The sequence below is a fragment of the Rhinopithecus roxellana genome, chromosome 7, assembly GCF_007565055.1.
Source record: "Rhinopithecus roxellana isolate Shanxi Qingling chromosome 7, ASM756505v1, whole genome shotgun sequence".
Lineage (NCBI taxonomy): Eukaryota > Metazoa > Chordata > Mammalia > Primates > Cercopithecidae > Rhinopithecus > Rhinopithecus roxellana.
This window is the reverse complement of record NC_044555.1, coordinates 49,373,019-49,392,216: the sequence shown is the minus strand read 5'-3', so window position 1 is coordinate 49,392,216 and position 19,198 is coordinate 49,373,019. Positions and strand designations below refer to the sequence as shown.

General features: G+C 37.7%; 1 protein-coding gene across 10 annotated transcripts in view; it reads left to right on the top strand.

Moving 5' to 3' along the window:
- ATRX (ATRX chromatin remodeler) overlaps positions 1 to 19,198 on the top strand; it is a 309,323-nt gene that overhangs the window by 246,302 nt on the left and 43,823 nt on the right. The window lies entirely within an intron of this gene.

The following is a 19,198-nucleotide window of genomic DNA, read 5'->3' as shown; positions in this document are numbered from 1 at the left end:
ACATATATCTAATTAGCATATTTTCTAATATACTTTACTCTTCAACTTTTATGAGAAGTAGCAGACAAATTTTCCAATTAGAAAAGGGGGAATTACTTTGAATATATTCTTATGGTGAATTTCGGGTTGCAAGAAACCAGTTAATTTTATAAACATTTATTATTTGCTGACTTTGAGAGGTATACTGTGAGAGCATACTAAGAAAAACAAGACATTGTTCAGATTATCTCCCTCAATCCAGCAGCAACTGAAAAGCAGATAGTCCTGTTTTCATTTTCAAGATGAGGAAATTGAGGTTCGGAGAGGTTAGGTAACTTACCCGAGTTTACACACCATATCATAAAGCTGGCCTTCAAATCATATCTGACCAACTCAAAAGCATTACTCTTAATCATTATAATTGTTTGTCCTCCAAATGGAGATTAGAAAGTTATTTTCAAATACAAGAAACAAAGCAGAGGACCTGGGATTTCCAGAATTGAATGACATTTAGGATGCTTTATTTTAGTTTAAATAAATCTGGACTTTAAAATACAGAATGCTTTCACAATCAGTAGTATTGTGTGATATAACTGTTAAGATGGTATAATATAGTCAGCTTAGCTTATGTCTTGTGAAGGTTAAATATTCTTCAAATTTATGGAAAACTTTAAGGTTTATAAAGGCCTGTCTCATACACATTATCTCAGGAAGCTGAGACTTAGAGTTTGTGATTACACAAGGGTACATGACCAGTAAGTGTTACAGCTAGAATTTGAACCCAGTAGTTTTCTTTCTCTCTTCTCTTCTCTTCTCTCCCCACTCCCCTGCCCTCCCCCTCCCCACTGGAGTCTTTAGTTTTTTTTTTCCCCCCCTCCCAAATATAAGGTCATGTCCTCTGCAAACAAGGATAATTTGACTTCTTCCTTTCCCATTTGTATGTGCTTTATTTCTTTGTGTTCTTTGATTACTCTTACTAGGACTTCCTGTATGATGTTGAATAACAGTAGTGAAAGTGGGCATCCTTGTTGTGTTCAAGATCTTAGAGCAAAGACTTTCAGTTTTTTCCCATTCAGTATGATAGTAGCTGTGGGTCTGTCGTATATAGCTTTAATATGTTGAAGTATGTTCCTCTGATACCCAAGTTTTTAGGACTTTTTGTTATGAAGGGATGTTGAATATTATCACATGCGTTTCCAACATGAATTAAAATGATTATATGGTTTTTATCCTTCGTTTTGTTGATATGATGTATCACATTGTTTTTCCGTGTGTGTGTGTGTGTATTTATATGTGTGTATGTATGTATGTGTGTATTTTTGTGGTTTGTTTGTTTGTTGAGGTGAGGTCTCTTTATGTTGCCCAGGCTCGTCTTGAACTCCTGGGCTCAAGGGATCCTCCCACCTCGACCTCCCAGAAGTGCTGGGATTACAGGTATGAGCCATCGCACTCGGCTGATTTCCATAAACTGAGCCATCGTTGCATCCCTAGGATAAATCCCACTTGGTCATGATGAATGACCTTTTTAATGTGTTGTTCAATTTGTTTTGCTAGTATTTTATTGAGGATTTTTGTATGAATGATCATGAGGAATATTAGCCTGTAGTTTTCCTTTTTTGATGTGTCTTTGTCTGGTTTTGGTATCATTGTAATACTGGTCTCAGAAAGAATTTGGAAGTATTCCTTCTCTATTTTTCAGAATAGTTTGAGGAGGATTGGAATTAGTACTTCTTGGAATGTTTGGTAAAATTCAGCAGTGAAGGTATTAGGTACCTGGCTTTTCATTTTTTTTGTTTTTCTTTGGGGGGTGCAGTTGGGACTTTACATGCCATAATATGTTTATTTTATTTTACATTTTCATTTTAGGTTCAGGGGTACACGTGCACATAAATTGGGTAAATTTACCTGTACATGTACCCTTGAACCTAAAATGAAAATTATTTAGGTAAATTGGGGTCTCTAGGTTTTCTTTGCCTTGGAGACTTTTTATTATTACTTTGATCTCTTTAGTTGTTATTGGTCTGTTCAGGTTTTGGATTTCTTCCTGGTTCAATCTTAGTAGATTGCATGTGTCTAGGAATTTGTCCATTTCTTCTAGGTTTTCCAATTTATTGGCGTATAGTTGATCATAGTAGCCTCTGATGGTCATTTAAATTTCTGTGGTATCAGTTTTAATGTCTCCTTTTCCATCTCTGATTTCATTTATTTGGGTATTCTCTCTTTTTTTTCTTAAGAAGTCTGGCTAAAGGTTTGTGGACTTTATCTTTTCAAAAAACCAAGTGTTTGTTTCATTGATCTTTTCTACTTTTCTTCTCTTGCTTTTACTTCCTTAAGATGCATCGTTAGGTTGTTTATTCAAAGTTTTTCTACTTTCTTTGATGTTGGTGCTTACAGCTATAAACTTCCCTCTGAGTACTGATTTCACTGTATCCCATAGATTTTTGGTACATTGTGTTTCCATTATTATTTGTTTCAAGAAATTTTTAATTTCTTTTTCAATTTCTTCACTAACCCACTGGTTATTCAAGAGTATATTGTTTACTTTTCATGTGTTTAGAATATCAAAAATTTCTCTTGTTACTGATTTCTAGTTTTAATTCATTGTGATCAGAGAAGATACTTGATATGATTTCAATTTGTTGGAATTTTAAATACTATTTTTGGCTTAACATATGGTGTCTCCTTGAGAATGATCCATGTGCTGGAGAGAAGAGTATGTATAATGTAGCCATTAAATGAAATATTCTTTAAATTATCTCTTTTGTGTATTTGGTCTGTAGTGCAGATTAAGTCTGATATTTCTTTGTTGATTTTCTGTCTGGATTATCTGTCCAACACTGAAAATGTGGTGTTGAAGTCTCCAGCTATTACTGTACTGGGGGCCTATCTCTCTCTCTCTCGCTCTAATAATGTTTCCTTTGTATATCTGGTTGCTCCAGTGTTGGGTGCATATATATTTAAAATTATTATATCCTGGCCGGGCATGGTGTCTCATGCCTGTAATCCCAGCACTTCAGGAGGCTGAGGTGGGCAGATCACTTTGGGTCAGAAGTTTGAGACTAGCCTGGCCGACATGGTGAAACCCTGTCTCTACTAAAAATACAAAAATTAACCGGGGTTGGTGTTGGGCCCCTGTAATCCCAGCTACTCTGGAGGCTGAGGCAGGAGAATCGCTTGAATCTGGGAGGCAGAGGTTTCAGTAAGCCAAGATCCCGCCACTGCACTGCAGCCTGGGCAACAGGGAGAGACTCCATCTTTAAATAAATAAATAAAACAATTATATCCTCTTGCTGAACTTACCCCTTTATTAGTATATAGTGACCTTTTTTGTCTCTTCTTACAGTTTTTATCTTGAAATCTATTTTGTCTAAGTATAATGACTTTTTTATAGGCTCTTTTTCGGTTTCCATTGGCATGGAATATTTTTTTTTTCACCCCTTTATTTTAGTCTATGTGTGTTTTTATAGGAGAAGTGTATTTCTTGGTAGACAACTGACCAATGGCTGTTGTTTTTACATCCATTTGGCCAGTCTGTGTTTTTTGATTGGAGAATTTAGTCCATTTGTATTCAATGTTATTGTTCTTGTTCTTGTTATTATTATTATTGAGACACAGTCTCGTTCTGTAGCCCAGGATGGAATGCAATGGCATAGTCTCGGCTCACTGCAACCTCTGCCTCCCAGGCTCAAGCTATTCTCCTGCCTCAGCCTCCCAAGTAGCTGGGATTACAGGCACACTCCACGATGCCCAGCTAATTTTTGTGTTATTAGTAGAGATGGAGTTTCGCCATGTTGGCCAGGCTGGTCTCAAACTCAGGACCTCAGGTCATCTGCCCACCTCAGCCTCCCAAAGTGGTGGGATTATAGGCGTGAGCCACTGCGCCTGGCCCCTATTATTATTATTATTTTGAGACAGAGTCTTGCTATGTCACTCAGGCTGGAGTGCTAATTTTTGTATTTTTGGTAGAGACAGGGTTTCACCATGTTGGCCAGGCCGGTCTCGAACTCCTGACCTCTGCCGATCTATGTGCCTTGGCCTGCCAAAGTGCTGGGATTACAGGCATGAGCCACCGCACCTGACGACCATAATGTTTTAATTACTTTGCTTTGTAATATAATCGAAACCAGGAAATGCCTCCACCTTTATTTTCTTTATCACAATTGTATTCACTATTTGGGGTGTTTTGTGGTTCCATACACATTTTAGGATTGCTTTTTCTTTTTTTCAAGGTGAATTTCTTTGGAATTTTGATGGGGATTGTGTTGAATCTGTATGTCACTTTGGGTAGTATATACATTCTAACAGTATTAATTTTGCTAATACACAAAACGTAGACTATTTGTGTTCGATTTCTTTCGTCAGTGTTTTTCACTTTTCAGTGTACAGATCTTTCACTTCATTGGTTAAATTTATTCCTAAGCATTTTGTTTGTTTTCATACTATTGTAAATGGCATTGTTTTCTTGATTTCTTTTTCTGATTATTTTCATGTAAAAAAATGAAACTGAGTTTTTTATGTTGATTTCGTAGCCTCCAATGTTACTGAACTTATTATTAGTTCTAACAGTTTTTTAGTGGAGTCCTTAGGGATTTCTATATATAGGATCATGTCCTCTGCAAACTAGGATGATTTTAATTCTTTATTTCTAATTTGGATGCCTTTTATTTGTTTTTCTTGTCTAATTGCTCTTGGTAGTACTTCCAGTACTGTGTTAAAGAGAAATGATGAGAGGTGGGCATCCTTATCTTGTTCCTGATCTTAGAGGTAAAGCTTTTAATTTTTTCCCTTTGAGTGTGATATGACCTGTGGAGTTTCATAAATGGCCTTTACTGTGTCGAGGAGATTTCCTTTTATAACTTTTTTTTTTTTTTTTTTTGAGACAAGTCTCGCTCTATTGCCCAGGCTGGAGTGCAGTGGAGTGATCTCAGCTCACTGCAACCTCCGCCTCCGGGGTTCAAGTGGTTCTCTGCCTCAGCCTTCCAAGTCGCTGGGATTATAGGACCTGCCACCACGCCTGGCTAAATTTTTTGTTTTTTAGTGGAGACAGAGTTTCACTGTCTTGGCCAGGCTGGTCTTGAACTCCTGACCTCATGATCCACCCGCCTCGGCCTCCCAACGTGCAGGGATTACAGGTGTGAGCCACTGCACCCGGTCCTTTTTTTTTTTTTTTTTTAACTTTAGGATCTGGGATATATGTACTTGAACCTGCAGTTTCTTACATAGGTATACATGTGCCATGGTGGTTTGCTGCACCTATCAACCTGTCATCTAGAGTTTTAGCCCTGCATGCATTAGGTATTTGTCCTAATGCTCTCCCTCCCCTTTCCCCCCACCCCTTGACAGGCCCCAGTGTGTGATGTGACCTTCCTTATTTCTATGTGTTTTCATCGTTCTACTCCCACTTACGAGTGAGAGCATGCAGTATTTGGTTTTCTGTTCTTGTGTTAGTTTGCTGTGGTTGATGGTTTCCAGTTTCATCCATGTCCCTGCAAAGGACTTGAACTCATTTTTTTTATGGCTGCATAGTATTCCTTGGTGTGTATGTGCCACATTTTCTTTACCCAGTCTGTCATTGATGGGCATTTGGGTTGGTTCCCGGTCTTTGCTATTGGAAATAGTGCTGCAATAGACTTATGTGTGCATGTCTTTATAGTAGAATGATTTATAATCCTTTGGGTGTATTCCCTGTAATGGGATTGCTGAATCAAATGATATTTCCAGTTCTAGATCCTTGAGGATTCGCCACACTGTCTTCCGCAATGGTTGAACTTATTTACACTCCCACCAACAGTGTAAAACCTTTCCTATTTCTCCACATCCTCACCAGCATCAGTTGTTTCCTGACTTTTTAAATGATCGTTATTCTAACTGGTGTGAGATGGCATCTCATTGTGAACCCAGTAGTTTTCAAACTGTGTTACAGGGAACCCCAGGAGATGCTTTAGGGGCTGCCACCATGTGGCTAAGCAAGTAAAGAGGGGCCAGGCAAGCAACACTCTAATCCCCACATCCCATTTCAGTCAGAGCCCCTCTTTTATCTTTTTAATGTATCGGACTTCAACATAAGATTTAATTCAAGGAGAGGACATGCCTGCTTTTTTAAAAAAAGTTTTTAAAACACTATGCCATGTTGCCTTTCTATCACAGTAACTAAAAACTGTGAGGGATCTATAAAGGGAGTACAATCAGATACCTGAAGGAGCTGATAATCCGGATGGGGAGAAAAAAGTAACATTCTTAAAAGGGAAAGAATGAAGTGCCAGTATGACTGGTGCTGAGTATCTTTGCTTATAATAGTTAGGGAGAGGATGGAGCATTCAGATACAATTTTGATGAGAGAAAAATCAGACTTGGTTGGCCTATAAAAGATGGTTAATATTTAATTGGATAAAGGGAAGAATCAAGTGTGAATGAGAGATTGAACAGTTTGGGCAAAGGGACAGAGGTAAGAATTTATGTACCAGGCTTAAGGGATGATGAAATTGGCCTGGCATTGATGAAGAGTGGAGGTTAGACAAGTAGGAAAGCCATGAAAGGCAAATGGAGGCACTGCGCTTTAAAATAATGTTTACTATAAGTTCTTGAATGGGACTATTGTATGATGAATCTGGGCTTTTAGAAAATTGGCCTGGAGTGATTATTTTGGGCTCAATCAGACATTTCATGAAAATAAATGGTAGGACTCAACTGATAATAGACTAGCTTTTAAAGGGATAGGCAACGAAAATTATTTTTTTTCTTTGAGACAGAGTCTCGGTCTGTTGCTCAGGCTGGAGTGCAGCAGCGTGATCTCGGCTCACTGCAACCTCCGCCTCCTGGGTTCAAATGATTCTTGTGCCTCAGCCTCCCGAGTAGCTGAGATTATAGACATGTGCCACCACACCCAGCTAATTTTTATATTTTTAGTAGAGATGGGGTTTCACCATGTGGCCAGGCTGGTCTCAAACTCCCAACCTCAGGTGGTTCACCTGCCTCGGCCTCCCAAAATGCTGGGATTGCAGGTGTGAGCCACCTTGCCCAGCTGAAAAATTTTATCTTAAATAATGAAGCTTGGTTATTCATTCATTGATTTAAAACTTTTTGGGGTGCCTATGATATGCCAATTGTACTGGTCTCTAAGGATATACTGATAAATAAGTCTAGGATTCTGTTCCCAAGAAGCTATGGTCTAAAAAGCTTACCTTAAGCAAGTAATATAGTAAGAGTTACAGATCCTATAACAAATCTATAGAGGCACCAAGGAAGGAATATTCATTTCTTTCTTGAAAAGTTGGGGATGGATATTGATATGCTTGAACAGATTTTGAAAGTAGAACTGGGTAACTGTTTGCATTGCTAAGAGGGCAGAAGAGCAAAAGGCCCTTCAAAATGGGGACTAGAAAAAAAGAAACATGCATAACATGGCATGATAAGTTTGAAGAACCTCAAGTAGTTAAAAATAAATAAGAGCATAAGGAGATAGTGGTAAAGTAAGGGTGAGTGTTGTAAGAGATAAAAGAAAAGACTGGAAAGGTATGTGGGAATCAAATCATAGAAGTTAGTTTGTACATTGTGTTATAGGTTGTGGTATCTACTTAACAATTTCAAGCAAGAGACTACCTTCACATTTTCATTTTAGAAAGAAATCATTTTATGTATCAGTGTGGAGGATGGATCAGAGAAAAGAAATGGATATTAAGATACTTGTTAGGATGCTATTAAAATGATTCGGGTGGGAGAGGTAATGCAGGCCTGAAATGAGGTGTTAGCAATGAAGACAGAGAAGTACTGGGCATAATGTAGATACTCAGTAAATATTAATGTTCCCTTGATTTATAATTAGAATTTCATGTAACATTGCCACTATTTTAATAGAATTTGAAAATTGGTAATCTGAAATGGGTACATTTTGATATTCATGGCGAGGGATTTCTTGGTACGTTTTGATATTCATGGCGAGGGATGTTTTGGTATTTGAAGCTGCTTTTATTCAAGGTATTTTGAAGTTGGTTTCTGTTATTATAGTACAATTGCAAACACCTTCCTTCTTGTCCATGATTTTTAAGATGAAAGACTGCTAAAAATAATACATTTTCATCCTTTCAGTTACTGTTATCTAAGTAATAATTAAATTCCATGCCTTTTATGAGGTTTTTTTTTTTTTGTCTTTTGGTAGTCCCAAAAGCACTTCTTTTTAACTTACTTGATATGTGATTACTGTATCTCTTTCTGCTTCATCACTTCCTCTTCAGGTCATTGTTAATTAATTCCTGTTCCTCCATTTCTGTTCTTGTTCAGTTTTCACTTCTCTACTTCTAATTTGATTTAATACCTCAGACTTAATTAGCCACTTGACTATTTTTCTTGTCTTTGTCTTTGTACCTCTTTAAAGGCAAGAACTGCATTCTGTGCTTCCTTCACTATCCTTAGTGAATAATGCAATGCTTGGCACTTTTATCTGGACTTTTTTGAAATTCTAGTTGCCTTTATAGTGTTCCTTAGTGATTCATATGTCATTGAAAAGCAGTGTTGGAATTAGACTTACTTTTCAAGCAGTAAAATTGAGATGAAGATTGGTTAGTCTGTCACAGTGGGTTTGTGGAAGGAAGAGAATTGGAGCTTTAATTTGTATCTTCAGTTATATGCTTAATTTGCTATCTTAGTCGGCTTCATTCACCACTCTGCTTATTACTTTATTTTTTTATTTTATTTTATTTCATTTCATTTCATTTTTGAGACAAGATCTCGTTCTGTTGCCTAGGCTGGTCTTGAACTCCTGGCATCAAGTGATCCTCCTGCCTCGGCCTCCCAAAGTGTTAGGATTACAGGCATGAACCACTACGCCTGTTCACTTTATTATTTTAAATCCCCTCATGGATTCTTAATGTTACCGCTTTTCCCTTTTGGAAATATAATAGCCTTGAGGTCCTGTGAACCTATTTTTTAATAAGTTGATTTAAAGGCCTCCTGAATCATCTCTACCAAAAGTATCTGTGCATCTCTTTAGTTGTTCAGGATAATGTTTCTCAGCCATTTTGAAACTGTAGCACGACCTAGACTTATAAGTAGTTTAACACAAGTTTCTAGCAATATAGATTTGTTAACTTATTCTTAATGGCTTGTGTTTAAAATGCTAAATTGATAGCTAACCTGTTAACATTTATGTAAATTATGTTAGAGAAAGTACCTTTTCTGGTAATAAACTTATTAATTATACAGATATCAGAGACGAAAATCTTGGTCAAGGTCATGTTTTATTTTATTTTGAGACAGTCTCACTCTGTCGCCCAGGCTGGAGTGCAATGGTGCAATCTCAGCTCACTGCAACCTCTGCCTCTTGTGGTTCAAGCGATTCTCATGCCTCAGCCACCCGAGTAGCTGGGATTATAGGCATGTGCCACCACGCCTGGCTCAATTTTTGTATTTTTCGTAGAGACGGGGTTTTGCCCTGTTGGCCAGGCTGGTCTCGAACTCCTGGCCTCCCAAAGTGTGGAGATTACAGGCATGAATCACCACGTGCAGCCAAGGTTATATTTCAGAATATGCTTAAGTGTGTGTTTTGTTCTTCTTAAGTACAGTATACACAGCCTACTCTGTACCCTTTTTTAAGAAAACAAAAGCCAGTAAAACTGGCATAGAATTTTTTTTATACTTCCCTTTTCCAGCACTGTACTACGTATGTCTTTTTAAATGTGAACTACTTGGTGATTACAGGGAGAACAAAATGAGGATTTAAATTAAAGTATCTTAAATGAGGCTTTAGGTTTGCTTTCTCTATGCTGAATTTGTGTGCAATGTTCTCTCCTTTCTTTAGTCCTGTATTCAAACTTTAATACTTCAAAGCATAATTTACTGAACAGAGATGTTATTGTACAGTTTTATTAGCTGGCAGATGGTAATATAAGGTTTCACCTTAGTCATTCTTAATACCAGAGTGAAATACATTCCATTAAAATAATTTGATGTAAAGTATGAAATAGCTAATCCACCTATATCAGGAACTTTCTGTTAACCTGCATACATTTACTTTTGAGAATAAAGGTTCAAAATGACACATTTAATTGTAGGGTAGGTGTTAATAGCCTATGGGGTGTGAACCTATGGTGGTATGTGAACCTAATATTTGTTGTCATATACCTCTAGGAAGCCATGCTCATAACTGAAGCATATATGAGGTTTGATGTCATTGTCTCCTACTTCTTTGCCTTTTTTAATCACAGGTTTAGGATTTTTTTTGGTTTAATAAAACAAGTTTGAATATTATTCCTATATTTGTATTTGCTAGTATAAAAATGATTGTTATTCATCTGAATATGAATAGACCACCAGAAAAAATAACAAGCATCAGGAAAATTGTTTGAATTCTACCATTTCTTTGCAGATTACAAAAGTCTCCTATTTGTTTTTTGCTGGGGTGGTTGATGCCAAGTAAAAAGAGCAGTTTGTTTAAGCCTTCTCCTAAATAACTTGCCAACCACCCTTTTTCAGATGTAATCTTAGGCAAACCATGTAAGCTTTCTAAGCCTCATTTTTCTAAAGAAGATAAGAATAGTGCCAGTACTTCTCTCGCAGAGAAAGTAATTCATGTAAACATGCTACCTAGTGCATAGTAAGTGCTCAAATGTTAGCTGCTGTTTTTGTTTCCATGATTGTTATTAATATTACCATTATACTAAGTTAATTTCTCTGAAATACATATGGACTTACATTTTTGGAATTTCAAAGGAGTCATGTGAAGTCCTGATCCTGAGTAGAAAGTTAAGCTTGATATATGACAGATCAGTAAAAAACTAAAAACATTTAGGAGCCAGAGGAGATCATCTCAGCTAAGCTGTAGAAGACATAGGTATTTGAGGCTTGCATTCCCTCAGAGATCAATTGTAATCAGGAAGGAATATAATATTTATTAGATATTGATCTTCACTTTCAAAAAGTTAGCCTGCAGTTGACAAAGAACATGGAAAGGGTTTTTTCTTAAATAATATAGGCAACTTTAGAAGAAAGTCTACCTTATAGCCAGCTGATGCTTCTGTAGTAATTTTCAAAAGTAAAGAGATGCTTCTATTTTCCCTCCACAAACTACACAATAAATACTTGTTAACAGACTGACCGTACTTTATTTATAGTGCTATTTTTGTCTTATTTTTTATTGTACCACCTTATGACACAAGAAAAACTATTAAGGAGCCATTTACCTAGTCTTTTAGGGAAAACATTTGGGTTACGGCGACCATGGAGCCAATGATACCCTGAGATGGCAGCCTCCCTAAATCTGGCAAGTTGTCTTACAAATAATTGTCAGTGGAAACATCAATGTAGATAAGGCAGCCTTGCTGGCAGTGTTGGTGCGGAGGGCAGAGTTGGGGATGGTATACCGGATTCTACTGGGGAGAGTTTAGGATAGACTTTAAAAAGTGTCTACTTATGGAGAGCTGGAAGTACTAGAAATATTTGCTGCTTAAGATCATAGAAATCCTGAAATTTAAAATACCAGGTTTGTATTTAGTAAATGCTCATTTAATTAAAATGAATTAAATGGTAAGCTTTTTACTTAATGGACAAATTAAAATATTCTCTCTAGAATATAAACTTCCTGTTAGCCTAGGAGGGCAAAAACTATATCAATGCATTTTCATCACTCTATCCCCAATACCTGGCATAATGCATAATATAGCACATAGCAAGTATTCAATAAAAATGTGCTATGTGAACAAATGAATTTTTGTGCTAAAATTGCAAGCTGAATGTTGTGAGGCAATAGTTGACATGCCTTTAAAATAGTGTTTTTCCTTGTGTGTACTTCTTGGACTAACATGCATCGAGAATCATGATAAAAATGCAGATTCCTAGTGGAACACAGTGGCACACACCTCTAATCCCAGCACTTTGGGAGGCCGGGGTGGGAGGATCGCTTGAACCCAGGAGTTCAAGATCAGCCTGGGCAACATGGCAAGACTCTGTCTCTACAAAACTTAGCCAGGCTTGGTGGCATGCACCTGTAGTCTCAGCTGTTTGAGAGACTGAGTTGAGAGGATCCCTTGAACCCAGAAGGTCGAGGCTGCAGTGAGCCAAGTTTGTACCACTACACTCCAGCCTGGGTGACAGAGTGAGACTCTGTCTCAAAAAAAAATGCAGATTCCTAGCTTCATCTAAGACCTACTGAATCAGAATTTCTGGAGGTAGGCCTTGGGAATCTGTTTTTGACCAAGTCCACCACTGTTGTGTGTACAAGGTATGTAGTAGTATAATTTGACTTTACAATAGTTATCAGCTAAACCTTTGAATTAAAAAAACAAGCAGTATCTAACCTTTATTGAGCAAAGTTTATGCCAGGCACTGTGCTAAGGATTTTACTAGCATTATCTTATTTAATCCTTACAAAGCAGGTACAAATTTTTCTATTTTCTGATGAAATTATGGCATGGAAAGTGGTGGCACTGGGGCTTGAACTCAGTGCTGTGACTCTAGTCTCCACACTCTTTAACCATTACACTATGCTATCCTGACATTCATATTCTATATGATTAAGCTTGTGGAGAAGTAAATTGAGGTTTGATATGACTTTACACTGCTTTAATCAATACTGTGGGTTTATGGAAAGGCACATTCAGTGTTATCAGGGTGTATAATATTGGGGAGGGTACAGATTTCATCTAGTTACTACACAATCTTATGGTGTCAGAACTGATCCTAGTCCTCCTGAATTGTCTTTGGTGCTGAACTTACTTACCTTAGCCCCAAGTCAGTGTAGCAGAGTGGTTAAGAACAGGGGTCCTGGGGCAAGACCAGCATTTGAATCTTAATCTTAGTCAAAATATCTGACTTCTGTGCCTCTCAGTTTTTTCATCTATACTTCTGAGAAATGTATGTCCATTAGTTCTTCAAAAATATCATCCTTTCCATTTTTTGTTTCTTTCTGAGACTGTTGTTATCTGAATGCCTGCTCTTTTAGCCTCCATATCTTTTAGTTTTTCTTTTGCATTCCTATTTCTTTATTCTTTCTTACTATCTTCTGGAAGAGTATCTCAGTCTTATCTCCTAATTCACTAAGATATTCAACTGTACCCCTCGTGCTGTTTATACTGAGTTATTTTTTCAACTGTTATTTTTTATTCCTAATATTTCATTTAGACTCTTAAATTAGTTTGAATTCCATTTTGGTGGTATCTTCCCTTATTTCATCTGTTGCAGTAACTGTATTTCAGATAGCATATGATGCCAGTTGATACCCCAGGGATGTCTGTGTGTGTGCACATGCACATATGCACACATTGTCTGTAAGTTTCTGGAATTCATATTTCCTTTTCCCTTCTATAGTTTCTGCAGAGTTGGTTTTGAGGGCAGGAGCTAGCAGCCTATGCTGGTTTACCATGTGAGTAGTTTCGTCCATAATATGGGGATGATAATTCGATGTGCTTCATAGAGTTATTATGAAAAATTAAATATTTTATGTGAAGTTCTTAGAACAGTGCTGGTATGCAGCCATGCATTCAGTTTAGCTTTAAACAAATCTACAGAGGGCTAAGTTTCCAGATCCCAGCTTTTGAATACTCTTTTGAAAAGCTAGAATATAGAGCTAACCAGAGGGGGGAAGGGTACTGACCTTCTCTTTTAGAGTTTGAACTGTCCCGTGATTCTGCCATATATTCTAATGTTTTCTGTCTCTCTTGTTGCAAAGAAAATATGAAAAAAATGTTAATTAATTTTCAAAAATTTCCCATTGTGAATATATTCGAACGAGAAAAATATATTCATATACCCATCAGCTAGATTTAGCAATTATTGTTTTGCCACATTTGCCTCATCTATTTTTCTGAAATCTTTTAAATTACAAGTATATGGCATTTCACTTGTAAATACTTCAGTATATAGTACATCTTTGAAATAGTAAGACATTTCTTATATAATTACAGTACCATAAAATGAATAAATTCCTAATTCCCTGATGTCATCTCATAGCATATCCATATTCCGATTACCACAGTTGTGTCCAAAGTGTCTTTTATAGCTAGTTGGTTCATATCAAGTTCCATTCAAGTTGTATACACTGCATTTGGTGGTTTTTTTAAATTTTATTATATACATATATTTTTTAATATTCTAAGTTCTGGGGTACATGTGCAGAATATACAGTTTTGTTACATAGGTATGCACGTGTCATAGTGGTTTGCTGTACCCATCAACCCGGCAACTACATTAGGTATATCCCCTAATGCTGTCCCTCCCCTATCTCCCCACCCCTCAACAGGCCCTGGTGTGTGATATTCCCCTCCCTGTGTCCATGTGTTCTCATTGTTCACCTCCTGCTTACGAGTGAGAAAATGCGGTGTTTGTTTTTCTGTTCTTGTGTTAGTTTGCTGAGAATGATGGTTTCCAGCTTCATCCATGTCCCTACAAAGGACATGAACTCATCCTTTTTTATGACCGCGTAGTATTCCATAGTGTATATGGCCACATTTTCTTTATTCACTCTGTCATTGATGGGCATTTGGGTTGGTTCCAAGTCTTTGCTATTGTGAATAGTGCTGCAAAAAACATACGTGTGCACGTATCTTTATAGTAGAATGATTTATAATCCTTTGGGTATATACCCAGTAATGGGATTGCTGGGTCAAATGGTATTTCTGGTTCTAGATGCTTGAGGAATCGCCACTGTCTTCCATAATGGTTGAACTAATTTACACTCCCCCCAACAGTGTAAAAGCATTCCTATTTCTCCACATCCACTCCAGCACCTGTTGTTTCCTGACTTTTTTTTTTTTTTTTTTTTATTATACTTTAAGTTCTAGGGTACATGTGCATAACGTGCAGGTTTGTTACATATGTATACTTATGCCATGTTGGTGTGCTGCACCCATCAACTCGTCAGCACCCATCAATTCATCATTTATATCATGTATAACTCCCCAATGCAATCCTTCCCTCCTCCCCCCTCCCCCCTCCCCATGATAGGCCCCAATGTGTGATGTTCCCCTTCCCGAGTCCAAGTGATCTCATTGTTCAGTTCCCACCTATGAGTGAGAACATGCGGTGTTTGGTTTTCTCTTCTTGTGATAGTTTGCTAAGAATGATGGTTTCCAGCTGCATCCATGTCCCTACAAAGGACGCAAACTCATCCTTTTTTATGGCTGCATAGTATTCCATGGTGTATATGTGCCACATTTTCTTAATCCAGTCTGTCACAGATGGACAATTGGGTTGATTCCAAGTCTTTGCTATTGTGAATAGTGCTAATGATCACCATTCTAACTGGCATGAGATGGTATCTCATTGTAGTTTTGATTTGCATTTCTCTAATGAGCAGTGATGATGAGCATTTTTTCGTATGTCTGTTGGCCGCATAAATATCTTCTCAGAAGACATTTATATTCATGTACTTTGCCCACTTTTTAATAGGGTTGTTTTTTTCTTGTAAATTTGTTTAAATTCTTTGTAGATTACGGATATTAGCCCTTTGTCAGATGGATAGATTGCAAAAATTTTCTCCCATTCTATAGGTTGTCTGTTCACTCTGATGATCGTTTCTTTTGCTGTGTGCATAGGTTTTTTAGTTTAATTACATCCCATTTGTCAATTTTGGCTTTTGTTGCCATTGCTTTTGGTGTTTTAGATGTGAAGTCTTTGCCCATGTCCTGAATGGTATTGCCTAGGTTTTCTTCTAGTATGGTTTTAGGTCTTACGTTTAAGTCTTTTTTTTTTTTTTTTTTTTTTTTTTTTTTTAATACTTTAAGTTCTAGGGTACATGTGCATAACGTGCAGGTTTGTTACATATGTATATTTGTGCCATGTTGGTGTGCTGCACCCATCAACTTGTCAGCACCCATCAATTCATCATTTATATCATGTATAACTCCCCAATGCAATCCCTCCCCCCGCCCCCCTCCCCATGATAGGCCCCAGTGTGTGATGTTCCCCTTCCCGAGTCCAAGTGATCTCATTGTTCAGTTCCCACCTATGAGTGAGAACATGCGGTGTTTGGTTTTCTCTTCTTGTGATAGTTTGCTAAGAATGATGGTTTCCAGCTGCATCCATGTCCCTACAAAGGACGCAAACTCATCCTTTTTTGTGGCTGCATAGTATTCCATGGTGTATATGTGCCACATTTTCTTAATCCAGTCTGTCACAGATGGACATTTGGGTTGATTCCAAGTCTTTGCTATTGTGAATAGTGCTGCAATAAACATACGTGTGCGTGTGTCTTTGTAGTGGAATAATTTATAATCCTTTGGGTATATACCCAGTAGTGGGATGGCTGGGTCATATGGTACATGTAGTTCTAGATCCTTGAGGAATTGCCATACTGTTTTCCATAATGGTTGAACTAGTTGACAATCCCACCAACAGTGTAAAAGTGTTCCTATTTCTCCACATCCTCTCCAACACCTGTTGTTTCCTGATTTTTTAATGATTGCCATTCTAACTGGTGTGAGATGGTATCTCATTGTGGTTTTGATTTGCATTTCTCTGATGGTGAGTGATGATGAGCATTTTTTCATGTGTCTGTTGGCTGTATGAATGTCTTCTTTTGAGAAATGTCTGTTCATTTCCTTTCCCCACTTTTTGATGGGGTTGTTTGTTTTTTTCTTGTAAATTTGTTTGAGTTCTTTGTAGATTCTGGATATTAGCCCTTTGTCAGATGAGTAGATTGCAAAAATTTTCTCCCATTCTGTAGGTTGCCTGTTCACTCTGATGGTAGTTTCTTTTGCTGTGCAGAAGCTCTTTAGTTTAATTAGATCCCATTTGTCAATTTTGGCTTTTGCTGCCGTTGCTTTTGGTGTTTTAGACATGAAGTCCTTGCCCATGCCTATGTCCTGAATGGTACTACCTAGATTTTCTTCTAGGGTTTTTATGGTATTAGGTCTAACATTTAAGTCTCTAATCCATCTTGAATTAATCTTCGTATAAGGAGTAAGGAAAGGATCCAGTTTCAGCTTTCTACTTATGGCTAGCCAATTTTCCCAGCACCATTTATTAAATAGGGAATCCTTTCCCCATTTCTTGTTTCTCTCAGGTTTGTCAAAGATCAGATGGCTGTAGATGTGTGGTGTTATTTCTGAGGACTTTGTTCTGTTCCATTGGTCTCTATCTCTGTTTTGGTACCAGTACCATGCTGTTTTGGTTACTGTAGCCTTGTAGTATAGTTTGAAGTCAGGTAGCGTGACGCCTCCAGCTTTGTCCTTTTGACTTAGGATTGTCTTGGCAATGCGGGCTCTTTTTTGGTTCCATATGAACTTTAAAGCCGTTTTGTCCAATTCTGTGAAGAAACTCATTGGTAGCTTGATGGGGATGGCATTGAATCTATAAATAACCTTGGGGAGTATGGCCATTTTCACGATATTGATTCTTCCTATCCATGAGCATGGTATGTTCTTCCATTTGTTTGTGTCCTCTTTGATTTCACTGAGCAGTGGTTTGTAGTTCTCCTTGAAGAGGTCCTTGACATCCCTTGTAAGTTGGATTCCTAGGTATTTTATTCTCTTTGAAGCAATTGTGAATGGAAGTTCATTCCTGATTTGGCTCTCTGCTTGTCTGTTACTGGTGTATAAGAATGCTTGTGATTTTTGCACATTAATTTTGTATTCTGAGACTTTGCTGAAGTTGCTTATCAGCTTAAGGAGCTTTTGGGCTGAGACGTTGGGGTTTTCTAAATATACAATCATGTCATCTGCAAATAGGGACAATTTGACTTCTTCTTTTCCTAACTGGATACCCTTGATTTCTTTCTCTTGCCTGATTGCCCTAGCCAGAACTTCCAAGACTATGTTGAATAGGAGTGGTGAGAGAGGGCATCCCTGTCTTGTGCCAGTTTTCAAAGGGAATTTTTCCAGTTTTTGTCCATTCAGTATGATATTAGCTGTGGGTTTGTCATAAATAGCTCTTATTATTTTGAGGTACGTTCCATCAATACCGAATTTATTGAGCATTTTTGGCATGAAGGGCTGTTGAATTTTGTCAAAAGCCTTTTCTGCATCTATTGAGATAATCATGTGGTTCTTGACTTTGGTTCTGTTTATATGCTGGATTATGTTTATTGATTTGCGAATGTTGAACCAGCCTTGCATCCCAGGGATGAAGCCCACTTGGTCATGGTGGATAAGCTTTTTGATGTGCTGCTGAATCCGGTTTGCCAGTATTTTATTGAGGATTTTTGCATCGATGTTCATCAGGGATATTGGTCTAAAATTCTCTTTTTTTGTTGTGTCTCTGCCAGGCTTTGGTATCAGGATGATGCTGGCCTCATAAAATGAGTTAGGGAGGATTCCCTCTTTTTCTATTGATTGGAATAGTTTCAGAAGGAATGGTCCCAGCTCCTCCTTGTACCTCTGGTAGAATTCAGCTGTGAATCCATCTGGTCCTGGACTTTTTTTGGTGGGTAGGCTATTAATTGTTGCCTCAATTTCAGAGCCTGCTATTGGTCTATTCAGGGATTCAACTTCTTCCTGGTTTAGTCTTGGGAGAGTGTAAGTGTCCAGGAAATTATCCATTTCTTCTAGATTTTCTAGTTGATTTGTGTAGAGGTGTTTATAGTATTCTCTGATGGTAGTTTGTATTTCTGTGGGGTCGGTGGTGATATCCCCTTTATCATTTTTTATTGCATCTATTTTCTTCTTTATTAGTCTTGCTAGCGGTCTGTCAATTTTGTTGATCTTTTCAAAAAACCAACTCCTGGATTCATTGATTTTTTGGAGGGTTTTTTGTGTCTCTGTCTCCTTCAGTTCTGCTCTGATCTTAGTTATTTCTTGCCTTCTGCTAGCTTTTGAATGTGTTTGCTCTTGCCTCTCTAGTCAGCCATCTTGCTCCGCCCCCCACGTTTAAGTCTTTAATCCATCTTGAGTTAATTTTTGTATAAGGTGTAAGGAGGGGGTCCAGTTTCAGTTTTCTGCATATGGCTAACCAGTTTTCCCAACACCATTGATTAAATAGGGCGTCCTTTCCCCATTGCTTGTTTGTGTCAGGTTTGTCAAAGATCAGATGGTTGTAGATGTGTGGTGTTATTTCTGAGGCCTCTGTTTTGTTCCATTGGTCTATATCTCTGTTTTGGTACCAGTACCATGCTGTTTTGGTTACTGGAGCCTTGTGGTATAGTTTGAAGTCAGGTAGCATGATGCCTCCAGCTTTGTTCTTTTTGCTTAGGATTGTCTTGGTTTTGCAGGCTCTTTTCTGGTTCCATTTGAAGTTTAGAGTAGTGTTTTCCAATTCTGTGAATAAAGTCAGTGGTAGCTTGATGGGGACAGCATTG